Source organism: Cervus elaphus, chromosome 21, assembly GCF_910594005.1.
Source record: "Cervus elaphus chromosome 21, mCerEla1.1, whole genome shotgun sequence".
Taxonomy (NCBI): Eukaryota; Metazoa; Chordata; class Mammalia; order Artiodactyla; family Cervidae; genus Cervus; species Cervus elaphus.
Genome location: NC_057835.1, coordinates 9,426,555 through 9,446,700, shown reverse-complemented (window position 1 = coordinate 9,446,700; position 20,146 = coordinate 9,426,555).

Genomic DNA, 20,146 nt, shown 5'->3' with positions numbered 1-20,146 from the left:
CCTTCTGGCCTGAAGACTTTCTATTGCTAGATCAGCTGTTATCCTTATGGGAATCCCTTTGTGTGTTATTTGTTGTTTCTCCCTTGCTGCTTTTAATATTTGTTCTTTGTGTTTGATCTTTGTTAATTTGATTAATATGTGTCGTGTGGTGTTTTGCCTTGGGTTTATCCTGTTTTGGACTCTCTGGGTTTCTTGGACCTGTGTAACTATTTCCTTCCCCATTTTAGGGAAGTTTTCAGTTATTATCTCCTCGAGTATTTTCTCATGGCCTTTCTTTTTGTCTTCTTCTTCTGGGACTCCTATGATTCATATGTTGGGGCGTTTTACATTGTCCCAGAGGTCCCTGAGGTTGTCCTCATTTCTTTTGGTTCTTTTTTCTTTTTTCCTCTCTGCTTCATTTATTTCCACCATTTGATCTTCTACCTCACTTACCCTATCTTCTGCCTCCGTTATTCTACTGTTGGTTCCCTCCAGAGAGTTTTTGATCTCATTTATTGCATTATTCATTTTTAATTGATTCTTTTTTATTTCTTCTAGGTCCTTGTTAAACATTTCTTGCATCTTCTCAATCCTTGTCTCCAGGCTACTTATCTGTAACTCCATTTTGTTTTCAAGATTTTGGATCATTTTTATTATCATTATTCTAAATTCTTTTTCAGGTGGATTCCCTATCTCCTCCTTTTTTGTTTGGCTTGGTGGGCATTTTTCATGTTCCCTTACCTGTTGGGTATTTCTCTGCCTTTTCATCTTGTTTAGATTGCTGTGTTTGGAGTGGCCTTTCTGTATTCTGGTGGTCTGTGGTTTCTTTTTACTGTGGAGGTTTCTCCTAGTGGGTGGGGTTTGATGATTGGCTTTTAAGGTTTCTTGGTTTGGGAAGCTTGCGTTGGTGTTCTGGTGCATGGAACTGTATTTCTTCTCTCTGGAGTACAATGGAGTGTCCAGTAGTGAGTTTTGAGATGGGTCTATGTGTTTGGTGTGACTTTGGGCAGCCTGTATGTTGATGCTCAGGGCTATGTTCCTGTGTTGCTGGAGAATTTGCGTGGTATGTCTTGCTCTGGAACTTATTGGCTCTTGGGTGGTGGTTGGTTTCAGTGTAGGTGCGGAGGCTTTTGGATGATCTCTTATTACTTAATGTTCCCTGTAGTCAGGAGTTCTCTGGTGTTCTCAGGTTGTGGGCTTAAGTCTCCTGCCTCTGGATTTCAGTTTTATTCTTCCAGTAGCCTCAAGGCTTCTCCAACTATACAAAACTGATAATAAAACTTATAGGTTAATGGTGAAAAGATTCTCCACAGTGAGGGACACCCAGAGAGATTCACAGAGTTACATGAAAAAGAGGAGTGGGAGGAAGGAGATAGAGATGAGCAAGAGGAGAAAAAGGGGAACTCAAGAGGAGAGAGACACATCTACATAATATTCTGTTCCCTAAGTGTTCTCCATAGCCCAGAACACCCACAGAGATTCACAGAATTGGATTGAGAAGAGAAGAGGGAGGGAGTAAATAGAGGTGATCTGGGGGAGAAAAAGGCGAGTCAAAAGGAGGAAAGAGTAATCATCACACTCCTGAGTATAAATGGGTACTGAATATTAGATTCTTAAATGTCCAAAATTGATATCAAATACTGAAAAAAAAGATTAAAAATCTAGAGTAGAGGTTAGACTCTTAAAAATACAATATTAAAAACAAAAACACAAAATTTAAGAAATATATATGAAATTCGCTTTAAAAATAGGGTCTTTTTTTTTTGCAAGGTTGTAGTGAAATGAAAATGAAAATTAAGGAGAAATAGAGGACTTTAAAAGAAAATAAAAGAAGAAAAAAATTTTAATTAAAAAAATAGTAAATATGTATGAGAATGAAAAGGAAAATTAAGGAGTAATAGAGAAGTAATAGGGAATTTTAAAAGAAAATAAAAGAAAAAAATTTTTAAAAAGAAAAAAAATTTTTTTAATTAAAAAAATATTGGTAAAAATATATCTAGGAATTTCTCTGGGACTGTTCTGGGCAGTGTGGGTTTGGTTCAGCTTCAGATAGCTCCTTGTTCCAGCTTACACTTCTCGACATCTATAGGCCCCTTCCGGTGTAGTCGGTGTTAACTACGGGGATTTTAATCTGTTGCACCGGTCTCTTCTGAAGCGGTTCCCTTTGTTTATTTGGCTTCTGTTTGCTGGTCTCTTCAGTGTCTAATTTCCACCCTGACACAAGCGGGTGGACGTGGTCTCTCGTTTAGGTTCGCTTGTTCAGTCGTGCTGTGGGGAGGGAGGGACGCTGCAGACAAATGTCACTGGTGTGTGGGGAGAGCACTCGCAGTGTTCCAGCCACACTGGGTTTGCCCCCGCTCATGGCATGTGCTTTCCCCATCTACACTGCCCAGGCTCCAGGCTGCTCTATATGGAGCGGGCCCTGAGTTGGGTGTGGTTCCAGTTTTCAGGTACTCCACAAAAGCGCAGACTCAGTTGGGCCTGTGTTTTGTGCCTTCCCCGCCTGAGCAGCTCAGGCAGCCAGGAGCTTGACGGGCACACTCTCCTCGGGTGCGGTATGCCTTATCCCCTTCGTGGTTCCAGCCTCAGTTTCCATGCGCTGGTTGGGTGCGCCTTGTGTCTGTTCTGGGGAGCTGGTCTCTAGCCGCGACCTTCCCGGTGGATGTCAACCATCCAGAATCTCAGGAAGTCTTTGGTTAGAAACTGGGAGCCTGTTTGCAGTTTGGTAGGGGATGCCATCTCTGGGGCCGAGTTTACCCCTTTCCCCTCCCCTCTGCCTCCTGCGGAGGATGGGCCGGTTCGCCGCAGGCTAGCTCTTCTCTGGAATTGCTCAGTCTTTCTTTTGTTCCTAAGCAATGCTGCCTGCTCCTCTCCATTCAGCCCACACTTGCTGGTGGCAGATGCCAGCGTCTGGGGTACTTTTCTGCTGGGAGTTGCTTTTAGGCATGTAATCTGTGGGTTTTATTTATTTTTCCTCCCAGTTAGGTTGCCCTCCGAGATTCAAAAACTTCCCCCAGACCAGCCAGTGAGAGGGTTTCCTGGTGTTTGGAAGCTTCCTCTATTACGACTCCCTTCCCGGGACGGGTCTCTGTCCCTAGCTCTTTTGTCTCTCTTTTTATCTTTTATGTTTTTTCCTACCTTCCTTTGAAGACAATGGGCTGCTTTTCTGGGCACCTGATGTCTTCTGCTAGCGATCAGAAGTTGTTTTGTGCAGTTTGCTCAGCGTTGAAATGTTCTTTCGATGAATTTGTAGGGGAGAAAGTGGTCTTCCCGTCCTATTCTTCCACCATCTTAGCTCCTCCCTCAGTGCCTCAGCTTTTAAAGGAAAAACCTTAACAGATCATCATAAAGAATATTCTGCATCAAGGAGTCCACCAATTTAGGAACAGAAAAAGTCATTCAGGGCAAAATCCCCAGGATGCTAAGTATCTTGACACATGTATTGACACAATTGGGGCAATAGAAACTTAAAAAAAAAAATGTTTCAAAATGTCAAATGTGCTCTAAAACATAATTTACATCACAGTATTCAAATATATATAATATATGTATATTATATACATATATATACACACACACATATATATAGCCCCATATTAATAATCTACCTAAGTTGCTTTCAATGGGAGCATCCTTTCCTTTGAAGTAATTCTATTACTCAAAAGTTACTCTTCATCTTAGTGATGACTAGATCCAATTCTTCAAGGATCCTGCCACTTCAAATATTTGGTTGCATAAGAACAATTTCTAATTATTATTAACAATTCCATCTGTGGAAAACAGGCAAGCTCAGGGAGTCCCAGAAGTATTTCATCTGTGCTCAGCATACATGAATTTGAGCAGACTCTGGGATACAGTGGAGGATGGAGGAGCCTGGAATGCTGTAGTCCATGGGGTCACAGAGTCAGACACATCTTAGTGACTAACAGCAGCAGTGTACTTTATCCTCCCAAATTAGCTACAAATGTTCTTCCCACCCTCTATGGTCTGAAGCACCTGTTACTCCACCAGCTGCTGCTGAAGACATGTGCCGATGCTAGAATTTCCCTTAGTAGTGCAGGCTGGGCCAATGCTTATTTTTGGAGTCCCTGAGATCTGGAAGCCTAACTCCAGTTGTTGCCAAGGTGTTGTATCAGTCAGGAGAGGCTGTTCTGCAGCACAATAGCACACAACAATAACACAACATCAAACTCTAATGGGCTCACACAACAAAAACTGACTCCTTGCTTTCCCAATATGTGCTGTAGGTCCAGCCAACTCACGGTCAAGTTGTCTGCAGGTGGTGGTGACTCTGTTGTGCAAAGGTATGCTTCAAATGTGTGTGACTTACATCCCAAGCAGCAAGAGAAGGGAGCACGGATGGGAAATCAAGCACCAGTTCTTAAAAGTTTCAGCTGGAAGTATACACATCACCTCCTGATGAAAACAAGGGCCAGGAACTACTCACATGGAACCGCTGCAATGAAAGGAGATGAGAAAGGTAGTCCCCCACGCATACGAGAGATACTGGAAGACTGAGAATATCTACCACACATCGCTAGGATAACTTTCAGTTTTTCGTTCAGTTTTTGCTTCAGCTTTTTTTTTCTCCTTAAAATTCAAAATCCTTGTGTTATTTTCAGTGAATTATTTATTCAAATATTTTGCCCATTTATTTATTGGAATGTCTATTTCTTTCCACTGAGTTATAATATTTCCGTATATATTATGGATACCACATATTAATCAGATATATATTTGCAAGCACAAAAAAAAAGGATTCAAAATGTTCTTTTAAGCTACAGTTCTATGGAGCTGTACTCATTATATAAAGACCTAAATAGGACCTCAAACTTCACATGATATCTCATCCACCTGCTTTCTCCCAAGCCTCTCATTTGTCTCAAGTTTTCTTTCTTTTTTTTTTAATCTCAGTAAATGGTACCCCTATTAGTAGGTATCTAGTGTCAGAAACCCAAAGGTCATATCTCTGTCTGGCTTCAAACCTTCCTAAGACACACCAGTTTGCAGTGAGACCCTAATTAACACCTGTTGTGTTGAACTGCAGATAGATGAATGAATGTAAAGAAAGCCATGGGTGAGTTGAGGGAGAGAGTTCTGATATCTGAGAGGATGTGGGTGTCTGCTCAGAAGCATTTCTTGAGATGTTTCAGTAACAATGAGAAATAATGGTATCCGTTTCCTAAAGACCACTGAACACATGTGGTAGAAAGATGTGCTCAAGCAACCATTAGTGGAGCTCCCTGAGACATTCAAGGGACTTGAAAAAATGTGGTGTCCTCTCTCGTCTTTATGTCCAGAAATATTAAGTACTTTATTAGCATTTTGTCTAGTTAGCAACTCTTCGGAAAAAAGAAGTGGGGACCAAGTATGAAAATTTCTGAAAAGAGAACACCATCTCCAGGCTGAACATCTCTCTGTCTTGTGGGAAATGACCAAAGGACTGTGATTATTGACGTGTTAGCACCCACCATCTTTCACCTCCACCAGGTGATACCCAGTTTTGGATATCTGAAAAGTTATGCTGGCTTTGAAGTGTGAAAAGTGAAAGTGTTAATCACTCAGCCGTGTTCGATTCTTTAGGACTCCATGGACTGTAGCCCGCCAAGCTCCTCTGTCTATGGAATTCTGCAGGCAAGAATACTGGAGTGGGATTTTCCCCACCCAGGGATTGAACCCGGGTCTCCTGCATTGCAAGCAGATTCTTTACCATCCGAGCCACCAGGAAAGCCTTGAAGTGATATTAAATCTGTCCACGTTGCCTCAGGAGAAATAAATGTTATTGTTTAAGCATTCACAATAGGATCATTAGGAGAGAAAATGAAAGCCAGTCTTGATGCCTGGCTCTGTTACTTGGTCTGCAAGAAGATCCAGGTCATAGCTACTCGTCTTTGGATCACTACTTGTGCCTGTCTTGGTCCAAGGCTTCATCTGTGTTGTCATGTCTACTCCTCACTGTATTAAACATCACAACTGGATAAGATAGTTATGTGCTTCTCTAGCTCGCAAATAAGGTGCCAAAGACATGGCAGAGGTTTTGTTAATATTTGCTAATGCTTAGTAACAGTTTTGGGTTTCCATGGTAACTCAGAAGGTAAAGAATCTGTCTACAATGTGAGACCAGGTTCGATCCCTGGTTTGGGAAGACCCCTTGGAAAAGGGAATGGATACCCACTCCAGTTTTCCTGCCTGGAGAATCCCATGAACAGAGGAGCCTGACAGGCTATAGTCTATGGGGTCTCAAAGAGGTGGACATGACTAAGTGACTAACACACACACACAGTGTTAACTATGTGAAACTCTGTACTGTCTGGTTCCTAAGTCTGCCAGCTCAATCCTCTACCCTGTTGCACTCAGACACTTTCTGAGGATATATTCTGACTGATAACAAAGGAATCTGACCTCCTTCCCTCCAAGTATCATTGCCATCTTAGAGTGATGCGTTTCTATTAAAAGCGCCTCAGGGCAGAGGAGAGAGAATGTGAGAGTTAGCAAGGATATCATAGAAGTTGGCTGGAAGTTCAGGACATGATTTCTACATTCTACTGGACATAAATCTCTCTCCTGGTCCCAATCTTACTGGGAAATGTCAGGTGCACACTTAGCCAGAAAGAGAAACATTCTCTGCACATCATGAACTAAGAAAAAGGACCCAGATGTCAACCATAGTTAGAAACACCAGCTAGTCCCTTTTTCTCTCCTGATCTGGCACACAATCCTGATGGAGACTGTGTCTCTCTTATAATTAAGTGAACACACAATTATGTAAGAGTGGGTAGAAAATTGGACTTCTGGAGTCATGTGAACGTGCATGCATTCTTAGTCACTCAGTCATGTCTGACTCTGTGCGACCCTTTGGACTGTAGACTACCAGGCTCTTCTGTCCATGGGATGCTCTAGACAAGAATACTGGAGTGGGTTGTCCTGCCCTTCTCCAGGGGATCTCCCTGGCCCAGGGAGTGAACCTGCATCTCCCGTGTCTTCTGTATTGCAGGCAGATTTCTTATCTACTGAGTCATCAGGGAAACCCATCATGAAAACCATGGTTTCTAAAGCAGTCTGTGCATTTATGAATTCTGTGACAGGTGGCATGCTATATAATTGTATTGAACCTATTTCCTTAGCTATAAAATGATACATTGTTTTTAGCAATTATTTGTTCTTATATCCAAGATTACTAGGTGCTTAGGAAACAGAAGATGAACAAAGATAGACAACCTCTGCTTTCATGAAAGTTATATAGTAGCAAAGAAAGCAGTTAGTCGTAAGATAATCAATAATCATGAACATAATTAGAAAGTTATATTAGTTATGAGTGTTAATAAGCATATGTGAATGATAATTTGAAAGTATAATAGGAAATTTTTCATAAGAAGTCAGTGAAGAATTTCCTACCATGGTTATGAAAGCTGTGAGCTCTGAAGGAATGGGTCAATGGGAAATGGGTGGGTTACAAGGAAACATGGGGGCTATTTTCAAAGGGATTAAAGGAGATAAGAGGTTAAACTGGCAGAGGTGAATCTCTGTTTTTCTTACACTAAGAGATGCAATGAAGAAAATAAAAGTTACAAACGTTTTTCTAATACTATGTACAATGGAAAGATACTATTTCACAATTCACCTGCCACCTAGCAAACAACAACAACAAAACAAAACGTCTCTCCTCTAAGAGGCAATAAACCTTTGTTCACCTTAATAAATAAATCCTGTGTTAGGAATAGCATTAACTTAGTCTGTCTCTGTTGTTCTCATATGTAACTGCAGGAGCTCTTACACTGCAGTGCAGACTCAAGCCGAAGAAATCTGCGGTTTCTGAGCATTCTACTTGTGTATTGTTTTCAACCAGTTTGTCTTTTGTCCCCAAGAGCTGGATCCCATCTCAAATGCTTTTTGTACCAAAGCTGTGTGGCACAGAGCCTGAAGCACAGTCAGTGCACGGTATTTATTAGTTCTTTGCCCTTGAACTTCACAACCTTAGATACTGAGATAGGAATAGTACTGCATCACCATGCAGCCTAAGGTTGTATCAATCAAATGAAGATCTCAACTGAGATACCTCTATAGGCTTCTGGGAAGCTAGAGGTCATATCTACCTTCGTGACAGCTGTGTCTGAGTGTTTCAGGACAGCATGTCTCATTGGGCTGAATCTGCATTGTTGTGGATTCCTGGTCATCATATGAAATCTGCTGAACCTTGACTTGGAGAACCATCGTGCCCCGAATCTAAAACTCTTCAGTCCTGTGTACAGTGTCCATCGTGGTTACTAAGAAGCATGCAAATTGAGAAAGCATAAATGTTAAGCAGAATGAAGCATGTCTGGTACTTAATATAATACCTTCATTTTCTTCTTAATATATCATTGTTATTCATCAAATTCCAGGTGAGAATTATAAATTAAAATTGAATATGACTTTCCATTTTGGTTAAGGTTTTTATCCCATAAAATAGCTGGCAAGTTCTGGAGCGAGATGATACCTGTATTCTAGTCTCATTCTGGCTACTTTCACTCATTGGACATGAATCTGGGAAAACTCTGGGACATAGTGAAGGACAGGGGAGCCTGACATGCCATAGTCCATGGGCTCACAAAGAGTTCGACATGACTTAGCGACTGAAAAATAACTGGCTACCTTCAGAAAAGGACATTGGATTCAATGAGCAATGTGTGTGAATACTAGTTTTGTCACTTCTCATGTTTTAACTGCTAAAAGATTTAAATAACATGATATATATAGTGCACCAGCACAATAGCAATCACTTAACAAGCCAAAGATAGAGAGCAGATACATTTTTATGTATATGCCCAGTTCCATTCATTTGATGGTCCTGTCTGAAGGGTTATATATAAAATTTGGAAGCTACATCTGGGCTCAGCAGAGAAATGCCTTGATGAATTGGTGATTTCTGTCAGCACCGTGGAGAGGGATTTTGATGAAGGAGGCATATGGCAGTCCAAGATGTAAGCAATTAATGTGACTTCCCACATTCCATCATTTCCTATGGCATCAGTGACCTCATCAGTTTAATGGGTACAGTCATTCCTACCATATGTGCATCCAAGGGTGACAGGAGCTTAGGCTGAGGTGATGCCTATGAAAACTCTTATAAAGGTAGCTAACTGAAATAATCAGGATGAATAATTTTTGTAGCATTATTTAATCATTCACAGATCACAGAGTGGCTGAGAGAAACATAATTTCATTTCATCACTTAACCTCAGGTTATGTGGGTGCTAAGTTGCTTCACCTGGAGTAACAAGCAAATTTGGCCTTGGAGTACAGAATGAAGCTGGGCAAAGGCTAATAGAGATTTGCCAAGAGAATGCACTGGTCATAGCAAACACCCTCTTCCGACAACACAAGAGAAGGCTCTACACGTGGACATCACCAGATGGTCAATACTGAAAACAGATTGATTATATTCTTTGCAGCCAAAGATGGAGAAGCTCTATACAATCAGCAAAAAGAAGATTGGGAGCTGACTGTGGCTCAGATCATCAACACCTTATTGCCAAATTCAGACTTAAACTGAAGAAAGTAGGGAAAACCACAAGACCATTCAGGTATGACATAAATCAAATCTCTTATGATTATACAGTGGAAGTGAAAAATAGATTATATGTGAAAAAAAGGGATTAGATCTGATAGAGTGCCTGAAGAACTATGGACGGAGGTTCGTGACATTGTACATGAGGCAGAGATCAAGACCATCTCCAAGAAAAAGAAATGCTAAAAAGCAAAATGGCTATCTGAGGAGGCCTTACAAATAGCTGTGAAGAGAGATAAAAAGCAAAGGAAAAAAGGAAAGATACACCCATTTGAATGCAGACTCCCAAAGAATAGCAAAGAGAGAAAAGAAAGCATTCCTCAGTGATCGGTGCAAAAAAAAAAAAAAAAAAAGAGGAAAACAACAGAATGGGAAAGACTAGAGATCTCTTCAAGAAAATTAGAGATATCAAGGGAGAATTTCATGCAAAGATGGACAGAATAAAGGACAGAAGTGGTATGAACCTAACAGAAGCAGAAGATATTAAGAAGAGGTGGCAAGAATACACAGAAGAACTATACAAAAAAGATCTTCCCAATCCAGATAATCACGATGGTATGATCACTCACCTAGAACCAGACATCCTGGAATGCAAAGTCATGTGGACCTTAGGAAGCATCGCTACAAACAAAGCTAGTGGAGGTGATGGAATTCCAGTTGAGCTATTTCAAATCCTAAAAGATGATGCTGTGAAAGTGCTGCACTTAAAATGCCAGCAAATTTGGAAAACTCAGCACTGGTCACAGGACTAGAAAAGGTCAGTTTTCATTCACTCATCTCACAAGCTACTAAAGTAATGCCCCAAATTCTCCAAGCCAGACTTCAACAGTACATGAACTGTGAACCTCCAGATGTTCAAGTTGGATTTAGAAAAGGCAGAGGAACCAGAGGTCAAATTGTCAACATCTGTCGGATCATCAAAAACACAAGAGAGTCCCAGAAAAACATTTATTTCTGCTGTATTGACATGTCAATGCCTTTGACTGTGTGGATCACAACAAACTGTGGAAAATTTTGAAAGAGATGGGAATACCAGACCACCTGACCTGCCTCTTGAGAAATCTGTATGTAGGTCAGGAAGCAACAGTTAGAACTGGACATGGACCAATAGAAAGGTTCCAAATCGGGAAAGGAGTAGGTCAAGGCTGTATATTGTCACCCTGCTTATTTAACTTATATGCAGAGCACATCATGAGAAATGCTGGGATGGATGAAGCACAAACTGAAATCAAGATTGCCAGGAGAAATATCAATAACCTCAGATATACAGATGGCACCACCCTTATGGCAGAAAGTGAATAGGAACTAAAGAGCCTCTTGATGAAGGTGAAAGAGGAGAGTGAAAAAGTTAAAACTCAACATTCACAGAACTGATCATGTTATCTGCTTCCATCATTCCACAGCAAATAGATGGGGAAACAGTGGCAGACTTTATTTTTCTGGTCTCCAAAATCACTGCGGATGGTGACGGCAGCCATGGAATTAAAAGATGCTTACTCCTTGGAAGAAAAGTTATGACCCACCTAAACAGTATATTAAAAAGCATAGACATTACTTTGCCAAGAAAGGTCTGTCTAGTCAAGACTATGGTTTTTCTAGTAGTCATGTATGGATGTGAGAGTTGGACCATAAAGAAAGCAGAGTGCTGAAGATTTGATGTTTTTGAACTGTGGTGTTGGGAAGACTCTTGAGAACCCCTTGGACTGCAAGGAGATGAAACCAGTCCATCCCAAAGGAAATCAGTACTGAATATTCATTGGAAGGACTGATGCTGAAGCTGAAACTCCAATACTTTGGCCACCTGATGCAAAGAACTGACTCATTTGAAAAGACCCTGATGCTGGGAAAGATTGAAGGTGGAAGGAGAAGGGGGCAACAGAGGATGAGATGGTCGGATGGCATCACCGATTCCACAGACATGAGTTTGAGTAAACTCCAGGAGTTGGTGATGGACAGGGAGGCCTGGCATGCTGCAGTCCATGGTGTCACAAAGATTCAGACACAACCAAGTGACTGAACTGACTGCAGTCACTTCAGTCCTGTCCAACAGTTTGTGACTGAATGGACTGTAGCCCACCAGGCTCCTCTGTCTATGGGATTCTCAAGGGAAGAATACTGGAGTGGGTTTCCGTGCCCTCCTCCAGGGGATCTTCCTGACCCAGGGATTGAACCCGCTTCTCTTACATTTCCTGCATCGGCAGACAGGTTCTTTACCACTAGAACTGCCTGGGAAGCCCCTAACCTCAGGTGAGTAATGCAAAATTAGAACAAATACTTTCATGGAAACCAAGTAAGTATACTTTGACTGCATTGTCCTTCTCCCAGGATCCACACTCCTTATCATGGCAGAAATTCCTGACATTATCTGGTTCCAGGCTATACTTCTGAATACACTAGCCTTAACTATACCTCTGTGTTGTCATATCTGTGTTTATAAACATGGTGACTTTATAAACATAGAAAACTGGTCCGATGTGTCCTTGACAGTAGCCCCAGGGCTCGTAGAGTCTGGCACATAGTAGGCCTGCGGGAAAATATTTGTACAACCTTTTTAGGAATCAGCCCTACAGGTAAGAAGCCCCCCAGAGACTTAAGGTTTTGCTGTCCTTGGCAACATGACTCGATTTCATAACAAGGTACGTGCAAGAGGGTGACAACTGGTGGCCTGCATGTAGACAGGGCACTGAACCAGCTCTCTGCTGTCCAATGTGTCCACAGAGCAACACCTTCCTATGGCTGGAGGTGGGAGGCCAGACCAGCCTGCTGAATCATGGAACCCAGGTCTTAAGTTCACATGTCAAAACTCCAAGGGAAGGTCAAATATTTCAAAGTTCAGGTGCAATCACAGTGGGAGTATGACTACTTGAGATAGCAAGGTTCTTAGAAAGGGAGGGAGATGCCTTGGCCTGACAGCCTCTAAACTGATATTATTCCTGACTTCTTTCCTGAATTATCCTTATTCATTCACCATGTTGGGCGAATTCTGGTGCAGGTACAAAATATAAAATGATTGGTGGCATTGTTCTGTTTTTGTTTTTCCTAACATTCTTCAGTGTTTTCCCATTGCACACAGAATAAAATGTGAGGTGCTTCCATGCTTGAACTGCAGAAGTGAATTCACAATCTGACAGTCACTAAGTGAATTCACAATCTGACAGTCACTGCCTACTCTTCCAATGTCATGTCCCTCATGATCTGAAGCCCTCTGGGCCTTCTTTCTTATTCCTTAGAAATAAAGTTCGCACAAGGGTATTCTTGTCTAATTATTACCAGGGGCTTCCTTTGTCACTCAGCCGGTAAAGAATCTGCCTGCAATGTGGGAAATGTGGGTTCAATCCCTGGGTCAGGAAGATCTGCTAGAGAAGGGATAGGCTACCCACTTCAGTATTCTTGGGCTTTCCTTGTGGCTCAGCTGGTAAAGAATCCTCCTGCAATGTAGGAGACCTGTGTTCAAACCCTGGGTTGGGAAGATCCCCTGGAGAAGGGAAAGGCTACCCACTCCAGTATTCTGGCCTGGAGAAGTCCAGGGACTGACTAGTCCATGGGGTTGCAAAGACTCAGACATGACTGAGCAATTTTCACTCACTCACTGAGCCTTCTTCCAGGTTGTGAAACTCTTCCCCACTGTATACATTCACCCGTGACTTTATCTTTGCTTGGGGTACCCTTTCCCCTACTCTGTACCTATCTGTCTCCCTTTCATCTTTTTTTCTCTTTTAAATACCATTTATTCCAACCATCCTATTCAAAATAGCCACCTTATGCTTTTCTTTCTTGTTACCCACTATTTACGTTCTTCCTATCATAACAATTCAGTGTTAACTACTCACTGCTTTGTTTATATTTCATTAGCTGTTACACTAAGCTGGGCATTGACTAAAATCAAAGATTGTGTGTTAGATCTTCCTTTCAATAAAAGTATCTACAACAGAACCTTGCCCAAATCATTACTGAATGCATGTAGTAGGTCTTAACAGAACTTGTAAGAATGTACAGGAGCTAGAAAGAAAGGTAGAAAGTTAGGAAGGAAGGAAGAGGAAAGAAAGGAAGAGAGGAAGAAAATGGACAAGCTCATGGTGTCAAGGAGGGCTGTGAACCACTGGTGTGTAGGAGTCATCACCACAGATGCTCCTTTCAACCTTCAGCATCAAGTTCGAGTGACATCTCAGGGGCCTCGCCTGATGTCCCGGGCATCCCCCTTCACTCTGCCCCTCTGCTTTCATTCTGTGTCTTTGAGAGTGTGTTAGTCACTCAGCTGTGTCTGACACTTTGCGGTCCCATGGACTGTAGCCCCATCAGCTTCCTCTGTCCTTGGAATTCTCCAGGCAAGAATACTGGAGTGAGTAGCCACTCCGTTCTCCAGCAGATCTTCCTGATTCAGCGATCAAACCTGGGTCTCCCACACTGCAGGTAGATTCTTTACTGTCTGAGCTACCAAGGAAGCTCGTATTTTTGTAAAGAATAGTGAAACAAGAGTTGTAATCCTGTGAAAATCTTGATGATAGAGAAAATGTCTAATTAATCTCTAAATCCTAGCACACTATGCGTCCTGGTGCATAATAATCAGACAATAAAGTTAACTGTAGTTGTTAATAGCAGTAGATTTAGTGGTAATATCATAAACTCAGTATTTTATTTTGTAAAATAAATTAAACCTTGATATCTTCAAATCCATGTCTGCTGATGACCTGGCTTATAACTCAAGACACAAGCCTGTTTAGGCTGAAGCGATGATTCTACTTTGGTCTCTTTACATCAGTAGAAGCTATGCCTCCTAAGAGTCCTTTCGAGCAACTCTTCTGAAATTTAATATGCAAACAACATGTTTTCCGAGTTTAGATCCTGATTCCCTATGTTTGGGGTGGAGCCCAAGCTTCTGCATTTCTCACAAGTTCCCAGGGGATGTTGATACTTTGAATATGCAAAGGCCGCCAAGTAGCAAGGCCCTAATACACACTTCAATCCAGAGAGTCAACATCAAAGCGACTTATCAGCCTCTGAGGGGATTTTGTTTTCTGTGACAGAAAAGCTCTCAGTCAGCCTCGAGCCATAATTCAGTGTCAAAACTAATTTCAGGTGAATCGAATGTTAATGCAACCACATAAACCGCTGGTTATTGACTGGCTGTGAAAAACACAGAATTCATGTTTTGTTGCAGTGACTGAAGGCTCTTGAATGAAACCATCGAGTTTCTTCTTTGCTATGCCTTTTGCTATTTAGGGGACCCTGGCACATTATACAAGCCCTCTGAACTCCTGCCTTTCCTCATCTATAAACTAGGCATAGTAAAATACTCATCCCCTAAATTCTGTGCAGGGAAATACGTACAGTCTGCAGTGCTTTCAGCACAGTTCTAGCAAAATATAAGCACATAATATATTTTATCCTTTTTTGTGTAGATTACTGTTTCATTTTCAGGGAAACTGTTCTGAATTCTCACTTGGGAGAAGAGCCTAGTGTCGACTGGCTCATCACGACCCACTGCAGTTCTCTGTGCTCCATCAGCTGGCTGTCCATACAGATTCATCGCCACGGGCTGCCATCTGCGGGTAGACAAGTAGGGTTTGTGTAACTGTCATGGGAGATCATGGAGAGGAAGTGGCTGCCAGCTGAGCTGAACCCAGACAATTGGAGGCTCCCCACCTGCTCCCTGGCCTTGAAATGTATGCTCTGTCCCCTCCTCCCACAGAGGGCAGTTTCAAGGACACAGCCTTGAGGTCAATGTGTTGTAAGACCAGCCGGACAGTGCACTGACTGACCTCCATCAAGGCTTCTCTGTAAGACGAAGATGCTGGCAGGTGGGTGCATAGATCTATTCATCTTTTGGCCCCAAATAAGACTCATCTGTAAGTTCTTTGCTTATTCCACCTGCCACCTACTCATCTGGAGTGGTTGCCTCTTTCTTCCTTCTCTCCCTGGTCTTTATGTTTGGGGTCCAGTCTATGAACCCATAGTATGCACAGTATCCCAGTGCATTCTGTTCTGATTACTTGACTTTGGGAATAATTCAAAGTGGCATTTTCAACTCTATCTTAAGCATCGGATATTTTCAAAAGTTTCCTATCCACTAACATATCTCACTGTCACCTACCCATCCCCATGGCCAAGGCCCAGCAAATCTGACTTCTTCAGAGAAGCCGTTCTGATCCCCCAAAGTTCTCTCTTTCTGCTCTCAGCATCACTGAAAAAAATTCTGTGAGTCTCCTCATGACAAAGCTGGGCAATTCCCCTGCAAGACTAGTTTCCAGGTCACATTATACATATTGCTTTTCTTCTGTTCTAATATGAAATTGGTTGACATTGATTATGGAAATCTAGAACAAGAGAGATGATAGTTCTTCTCTTTATCAATAAGCTCCTGCCAGGGCAGGTAAATTCCATTTTAGACTCCATAAGTCACATAGATCTGCAGGAGAAAACAAAGCATCAACTAGTAAGAGTCTTGAACTGACTTGAAATCATATCATGTAGACAGAGAATGGACAGACAAGTGAAAAGTCACATCGGCATAATAACTGAACATTTCCCTGTAAAAGAACAGGCAAACTTCTCATAATGCTCTGAAGAAGCTTATATGTTAAATTAAAGTGATGCATAGTTCACAAACTATGGTTTTGATAATCTAAGTTGTACAAAAAGTGCAATGGGCTGACATAGTAGTAATGACTTCTTCAACACTTGGGAAGGCCAACCCCAGGCTGAAGAACCATTGAGTGAGATTGCTGGGTGTGCAAAACAACCATTTGATGTGGAGTTGTACTGGAGATCCTTCAATATTAGCTCTAAATTTGGGAATCTATGATTCATTCTGAAAGCCACAAGAAGGTAGTCTGTGTCCTCTAGTCCCAGGGTAGGACCAGCACTCACTGTTTACTCAGTAAGGACACATAAAATGAGCAGTTAGAACTCTGTTTCATCTCCACCCGACTAAGCACCTCGGAGGCGCACTGAACTTGCATGTTGACTTGTTACTGTTTAGTCACTAAGTCGTGTCTGTCTCTTTGGGACCCCGTGGACTCAGGACACCAGGCTCCTCTGTCCATGGGACTTTTCCAGGCAAAAATGCTGGTGGGTTGCCATCTACTACTCCAGGAGACTTTTCCAACCCAAGGGTTGAACCTGCGTCTCCTGTGTTGGCAGGCAGATTCTTTACCACTGAACCACTACAGATGCCCACCTGATGACTAACAAATACCAAAACAAAATTTTAGGCGCCTTCTGGGTAGTGGATTAGCTTTAAACAGCCAGAAAAGTTCGAACTAAGGACATTTCCTTATCCTAAATTTCCCATTCCAATTGTGAAGACACAAGCAACAAATGTAATCACCTAGTACTCACATTCATGTCCTAAGTGTTTCTCACCCAGTGCCTGTAACTATCTCAATTATCTGAAACGGTTTAACACCACAGTCAAAAGTAGACTAGTGTTGGCAATAACAATAAAACTAAAAAGGGTCCTGGCTACGTTATGACTCTGTGGAACCATTACATTCCTCTGTGTTCAAGTGAGGCAGATAACAAGAGGGCATTAAAATAGTAGCATCCTCAAACAGCAGTACAGTTATTGCTTATTAATTATACCAAAGAAGCACAACTAATTAGTTTAATAGGTAGCATTATGTATGCCAGCGACAGATCAGAGGAAGGCAGTGGGCTGGGCAAAATTCTTTAGCAGAGCAACTGACACGTCTATTAGCAGTTACTCAGCACCCCCAAGACAGATGGAAATAAAACTAAGACGCTGAGAAAGACCTTGATTCGCTGCCCTTTTGTTTTGAATGTGGATTGCAATTTGCACATCACAACAATCATTTTCACAGGGATTATTTTTTACCCTTCAGAAAACAACGAGAAACACTTCAAGTTTTTTTTGTTGTTGTTGTTGTTCTTTCTTGGCTCTCTTCTCCCAATGAGAACAAAGGGAGAGAGGAAGTGAAGGGCAGGAGAGAAATGTCTGGATATGTGTCAGGTGTAGCTATCATAAAATGGAATTTATGGATCAAAAGGTAAGCAGACTTTGAGGGAAAAGAAATGCTCACACATTGTTTTCCAGAAGCACTTTTGAAGTTTGTATTTTTATCTTCTTGTGCTAGTTGAACATACTTTCCTGATGAAAGTGATTAATTTTTTTCATTTTCTTTAAATCTCCCCTCTAATGGGTTGAAAATGGTATCTGGTAATTGTTTTAATCTGTATATCCTTGATTTCTAGTGCCTTTTTAATTATGCCAACTGTCATTTATATTTTTACAAATTATCTGCTCTTATTTTTGACAATTATTTTTTAAAGTTTTTGTCTCCATTAATGCAAAAGCTATTTATTTATTCTGGATATTAGTCAGTAAAACCCCGCCAAGCTGACCCAAATTTAAGGATATCAGACAAGGATGTTAAACCCTTGATAACGAACATGTTCAAGGGCATAAGTCAAAAATGGTTATGATGGATAAACAAATAGGAAATATCAAATCAAAAAGAAAGTATTAAGAAGAGGCAAATTAATGGAACCATTAAATATAATATCTGAAATTAACTTGGTTGGATGAACAGCAGGTTGGTGACAGCAAGGGGAAAAAAAAAAGTGAATTTAAAGAAATACAGTAGAAATTATACAATCTAAAAGCAGAAATAAAGATGAATAAACACATATATGTTATACCCATATCTATACATAATAAATAGATAGGGCTTCCCAGGAGGCTGCCAATGCAGGAGTCATGGTTTCAATCCCTGGGTTGGGAAGAAACCCTGGAGGAGGAAATGGCCATCTACTCCAGGATTCTCGCCTAGAAAATCCCAAGGCCAGTGGAGCCTGGCAGGCTGTAGTCCATGGGTCACAAAGAGTTGGACACGACTGGCCAACTGAGCATAAGCACATATGTAACTTCGATCTAAGCCTCCTTAATTAATCTTTGTTTGAGCACTATGTGCTCTAAATCCAGTCAAAACCTTCCCTCGGGTCGCTGCTCTCCTGATCCAAAATCATCCATTTCTAAGTCATTGCTAGAATATAAGTAACAGAGAGGAATTTCTTAGAAGTTTGTTTACATTCAAGTCCTACTTGCCCACGCATTGTCCAACTAACCCCAACCTAGTTTTCATTTCCTGTACTCCATTAATTTTTCCTCTCATCCCTTTATTCCATCTTAACTCTGTTCTAACACCCACATCTTTCTTATCAGAATAAATTGATTCATTTTCCTGCAAATTGCTTAAACTAGAAACCCAAGAATCACCCTCAATCTCTCCATCTCCCTCTCCCCTAACATCCATCCCATTGAAATGCCCTAAAGGTTTTGAATCTAAATTTACTATAACTCTGTTATCTTCTCTCTACCACCTCTGCTACAGCTATAGTCAAAACGATCATCATCTCCACACAGACATCAGTGGGCTCCTACCTGGTTTTCCTTCTTCCAATCCTACCACCTACAATTCCTTACCCTCCAAAATGATCTTTAATGAACAGAATTGATGTCTTGGTCTTTTGTTATTAGAACTTTCCAATGGCTTTCTTTTATACTTAGAATCAAATCTAAACTCCTTACAATGCCCACAAAGTCCCAAATGATCTCGTCCTAACTACATTCCTGACATTAGTTCTAAGCATTCTCTAACCTCCCATGAAGATCTAGACTCTCTTGCTTTCTTCCTGTTTCTGAAACACTCTAAGGTAATTCCTACATCAGGGACATTATGATGGTTTTCCCTGTGCTTAGGGGTCTTTTGCTATGGCTCATCAAATGGCTATCTTTCTCATTCAAATATCAACTCAAATTTTACCTCTACATAGATATTTTCTTTGTATAAAGCAGCACATAGAGACACACATACACATGCACACTTATTTCCTTCTTAAAATGTAGTGTGTCTTGAAATTATTGTTTATATATATTGTCTCCTCCTTCCATGTGTATGATGGATGAGAACAGCAATGCTGTCTGACTTGTTTACTTCGGTATTCACATTACTAAGAATGATCTTGGGTACAGAGTTGACACTCGAGATATTTACAAAATGAATAAATAAATGAGAGGACAAATACAATATAAAGCTAGGCTAGCTTCAACTCACCTTCTGCTCTTATTAGCTTATAGACAGAAATGGGAGATGGCAGTAAAGTGGTTAATATGTATGAGTTAAATTCTGAGAAATATAGGGATTTGTGTAGTTCAGTTACAGGGATGTCACTACTTGCTTTACAGAGCATAAAGAAATATATACATTTTATAAATTTTGGTTACCCTTCGAGAACTGGGTAGGATACAGTTAAAATCAGGACTGATTAATTCTGATGGAAGGAGGGTGAGACAGTCATCAAAATATGAAGAAAAACAGTGACCTCTAAGAAGGGAAGACAGTGTCTCGCTAAGTGACCTTGAGAAAGTCTTCCAATTTTTTTTTCCATCTGTAAATGGATTGTATTAAGTCCTATTTAAAGTCCTTTGTAGAATTCACTTTCTATGCACTATGATTGAACGTGTCAGGGAGAAATTCAGGGAGAAGGTATGTGGGTATCTGAATCCAAAGTAAACTCTGGGAACAGGCAGTACCTACTTCTATATCTTTATATGTCTATATCTGGATTTATTTCTAAATCTATATCTTTAGTTATATATTG